Below are 4728 nucleotides of genomic sequence, written 5' to 3' on the forward strand. Positions count from 1 at the left end.
TCTCCTATAGACATCACTTTATTTTTATTTCATTTTATTTCAGTTTAATTTAGTTTAGTTTAGAGATGGAGTTTTGCTCTTGTTGCCCAGGCTGGAGTACAATGGCACGCTCTCGGCTCACTGTAACCTCCACCTCCTGGATTCAGGTGATTCTCCTGCCTCAGCCTCCTGGGTAACTGGGATTACAGGCACGCACCACCATCCTCAGCTAATTTTTATATTTTTAGTAGGGATGGGGTTTCACCATCTTGGCCAGGCTGGTCTTGAATTTCTGACCTCAGGTGATCCACCCACCTCGGCCTCCCAAAGTGCTGGGATTATAGGCGTGAGCCACCACACCTGGTCGACATCATTTAAAAGCATATTTAATTCATCCTACAGAAGGAAATGCAGAAGATGGAATGAGAAAGCTTTGTCTCTCTCTGATATAGAGAGAAGATAGACCAGGAGAAGAGATGGAGTTTTAGCTCCTCTTTCTCATTTTGTACACAAAGAAACAGAGGCCTGGACTGGGTTAGGGCCTTGCTTGAGTCAGTATCCAGGCTGAGACTTCATCTTTGGCCTCCCAGCCATGTCTAGTCAAGAGATTTTGTTAGTCTAGATGGATTCTATGTGACATCCATGAGATTCTGCCCTGCGTCAGGCCTTGGACAGTGAGAATAGAGGCTCAGAGATGGATTAGGGGCATAGGAATGGGAGGGAGAAGTTTGTCTCCAGAAAGTCTGGGGAGTGTCTATCACATAAAAGTGCACGTAGAATGTATGACTAGGACAGAGAGCAGAGATGCACTTGGTCTTTGCTAAGACTCGGCTCTGTTCCAGTGTGGCCACCAGGTGGCACTCCCACCACAAGCCCAGTGCCAACGTTGGCCAAGTTTGGGGCTTGGGGCTTAGGATGTTGCTGATTTGTCTGTGGAAGGCACAGGACCTGTAGTGTTTTCAGGTGAGCTGAGTGCCCTGCTAGAAGGAAAAAAAATCTGTCTGTTTTCTGCTGACTGAATATTCCTCTTTGGATTTTTCCTTTTTTTGGTCTTACTTAACTTGGCTGGCCCTACTTAGATCTTAGCAATTTAGGTAGGGTTGATCAGATAAAATTGCACGTAGAATGATTAGGACAGAAAGCAGAGATGTAGGCATGGGATGCTGCTGGCAGCGCGACCCTCAGGGCTAAGAAGGTGGTGGCAGTTCTGAGAAGTTCTCCATTCACAGTGGGCTGAACAGATGTGTGTAAGGTGGTGATCTCTGAACTGGTCTAGGAGGAAGAGGCAGGCACTTGAAGGGAATGTCCTGGCTGAGGTTTGGAGGCAGGCAGAGCACTGAGGAGAGGGTGAGGCATGGCCTGGGCAGCCTGAGAAGTGTCTTCTCAGCACTCCTTGCCTGACATGGTCTGCCAAGAGTTGGGCCAGGTACAGTGACTGTTGTGCCTGTGCCTGTGAGATAGTCACAGTGGGCACATGGTATGTTGGGGGTCCCAGATATGGGCCCCAGACCGTTTTTATTTGCCCGTATCCATCCTCCTTAACTTTTGAATTATTTGCCGATATTTTAAAAGAGAGTTTCAACAAATAATTTCAATTTTTTTTTCTTTTCTTGTTTTGGATGGAGTCTCGCCCTGTCACCCAGGCTGGAGTGCAATGGCACCATTCAGCTCACTGCAACCTCCACCTCCCAGGTTCAAGCGATTCTCCTGCCTCAGCCTCCCAAGTAGCTGGGATTACAGGTGCGTGCCACCAGGCCCGGCTAATTTTTTTATTTTTAGTAGAGATGGGGTTTCACCATCTTGGCCAGGCTGGTCTCGAACTCCTGACCTTGTCAGATAAAAATGCACGTAGAATGATTAGGACAGAAATCATTGACCTTGTGATCCACCCACCTCGTTCTCCCAAAGTTCTGGGATTATAGGTGTGAGCCACCACGCCTGGCCTCTTTTTTCTTTCTTTTCCTTTTTTTTTTTTTTGAGACAAGAGTTTCGCTCTTGTGGCCCATGCTGGAGTGCAGTGGTCCGATCTTGGCTCACTGCAACCTCCGCCTCCTGGATTCAAGTGATTTTCCTGCCTTAGCCTCCCAAGTAGCTGGAATTACAGGCGCTCGCTACCATGCCCAGCTAATTTTTGTATTTTTTAGTAGAGACAGGGTTTCACCATATTGTGCAGGCTGGTCTTGAACTCCTGACCTCAGGTGATCCACCTGCCTTGGCCTCCCAAAGTGCTGGGATTACAGGCATGAGCCACCGCGCCCAGCCCTCAATTTTCAGCTTCTCTTGAAAATCATACTACCTTTCACTACAGGGTTTGCTTCTTCATGGTTCCATGGGCTGGAGCTGAGTTGAAATTGCCTTATAGACAGGACAGGGTTCTGCAGACCCCAGCCCACCCACTCCCCTCGTTCTCATCAGTGCCTAGTCTCTGCCCCCTGCAATAGGTAGTAATGGTGGTAGGCAGTAGGAATTGTTGCTGCTGTTAGTAACCAGAAGGTCTGAGTGGCCACCAAGCTCTGAGGCCTCAAAGCAGGGGTGGGATCTAGCATGGAGAGGGCTGTTGAGGATTGAATGCCCTCTGAGAGCTACTTCTAATCCTAAGAATTGGGATTCTTGGATCATCGTATCTATGAAAGGAAGTGAACTGTGTGTGGGTGACCTCACGTCTGCATATGTTATCTCCTCACGGAATCCTTCTACCTTCCACAGGCCTCTTGTCTGGAGTGGGTCACTCCTGTGAAGGCCATGTGTAGCCATGGAATCAGGGCTGAGGAGGAGGTCAGATAACCCTGGAGAATGGAAGGATGAGTTAAGTTGGACTCTGAAAGGTGAGAGGCTTTAGTTGGAATGTTGGGGGGATTGCCTGGGGCTTCTGCTACTGCTTCAGGACCATGAATCTCAGGTCTGTGTGTATCCATTTCTTTCATTCCAAAAGGAGCATTCTTGGATTGGGCTGTGCCTCAGCTGTCCATGAGGCTCAGGAAGTAGTCTTCTCAAGGTATTTTTCTTATAGATAGAAGCCCTGCATCATTTCTTCCTCCCTCCCCTGAATGTGGAATCATGGAGAAGGGAGGGACAAGAATGTGCCTCCCCATCAGACATGTCAGCATCCACATGTATTGCTTCCTCTGCTGGTCCACTTCCCATCACTGGCTGTGAGTGGGAATTGTGCCCCTGTTCTTGGTCCAGGCTCAAGAGCCAGCCTTGGCCTCCAATGAGGCAGGCAGGCCCCTGACACCACCTATACCATTCTGACTTGATTTTCCTATGCTACCTGAGGCAGGAAAGTCCATGCCTAAACTCTGGTCATAGTGCCTGCCCCACAGTCTAGCTGCCTTTCCCTTTATAAAGTTATTGCCTCAAGTCATGGGCTTAGTTCTCTCCTCCCCTGGCTGCCTGCAGCCAACCGAGAGAGTGGGCTGCCATCTCGCCTGGCCCTTTGTCCCCAGGTTGGCTGGCTTGTGGGGAGGATGGTCTTAAGTACTACTTCCTTCCCCCCTACCCCCCAGTCTGGAAAAAAAATTATCTGGCATCTACCCCAGTTTCCATCTGCTGCTCTGTTGATTGGGAGATTGAGCCCATTCCCTAGTCTGCCCTCCTGGTCTGCCCTCCTGCCCAGCACCTGGTGACCTGGGCCCTGTCTAGGTCCTTCTGGGGATGGTTTGGACCCAGACATCAGCCACAGACAGGAGGCAGCAGTGCCAGGGTACATCACACAGAGAGAAGTCAAGGGTGTGAGTCCTTGAGAAACCACTTGAGTTTCAATCCGTCCTGCCTCTAGTTGTGCGATCCTGGCACTTCACATCCCTTGTCTGTGCCTTGATTTCTTCATTTGTAAAGGGAGGTGACTAATAGCTCCTATCTCATAGGAGTGTGAAGATTGAATGAGTTCAGATGAGGCTATGAGATGGCACAGCACATAGGAACCACAGTGTTAGCAATTGTTATTGCAGTCAGAAAACCCATCTTCGTTCTACCATTTACCGGTTGACCTTGGGCAGGTCCGTCCTTGTCCCTCCCTGTACCTCAGTTTTCTTCTCTGCAGTGGAGTTATTATGCTCCCTCCCTCAGTGAGAGGAAGAGAGTGGAGGACTGGCAGAGATGATGTAGGTGAATGTGGGTTATGTGTTTTGAGTTGCCATGCACATGGGCAATGTTATCATTGATTTTGAATCCATTTGAATTCTTAGTTCCAAAAGGCAGAGACAGGTGATTTCTTAGTTTGCCCTAGCTTTGCATAGAGAGGACAGACACTGAGGGCAAAACCTGTCTAGCAGATGAAACCGAATGTCCATCTTAGAGGCTGGCCTGGGCCAGGGTCCACTGCTGGCTTCAGGGCCACAGGCTTAGGTGCCGGCCTGGGGAGGAGCTCTTAGACTGTCCACAGCCTCCCTCTCTGGGGCAGTGTGCCCCTGGGTATCATGAGGCTGTTGGCTCCACCCAGTGGGCCAGGAACCTCACTCTGCACTGTCTCTGGAGGTACCTTGAGTTTACCTTCCTGGCCTGCTGGGGTGCCTCAGGACTCTCAGGGAAGAAGGAGGGGACAACTGGAAGCAAAATGTAGAATGGTAAAGCCAAACTTCTTGGTAGCAAAACTTTCCTGGTTCCAGGAGGTAAAAACAATAACCAAATGGTCCTGGCCCCATGGAGCAGGGCAGAGGGCAGAGGGCAGCCAGCCCACCGCCTTTGCTGGTGTCTGCAGTGCATGAATCATATCTAGATCTGTGAGTTCTGAAGGTTGGATATTCACCT

This window comes from Symphalangus syndactylus, chromosome 5 (assembly GCF_028878055.3).
Source record: "Symphalangus syndactylus isolate Jambi chromosome 5, NHGRI_mSymSyn1-v2.1_pri, whole genome shotgun sequence".
Taxonomy (NCBI): Eukaryota; Metazoa; Chordata; class Mammalia; order Primates; family Hylobatidae; genus Symphalangus; species Symphalangus syndactylus.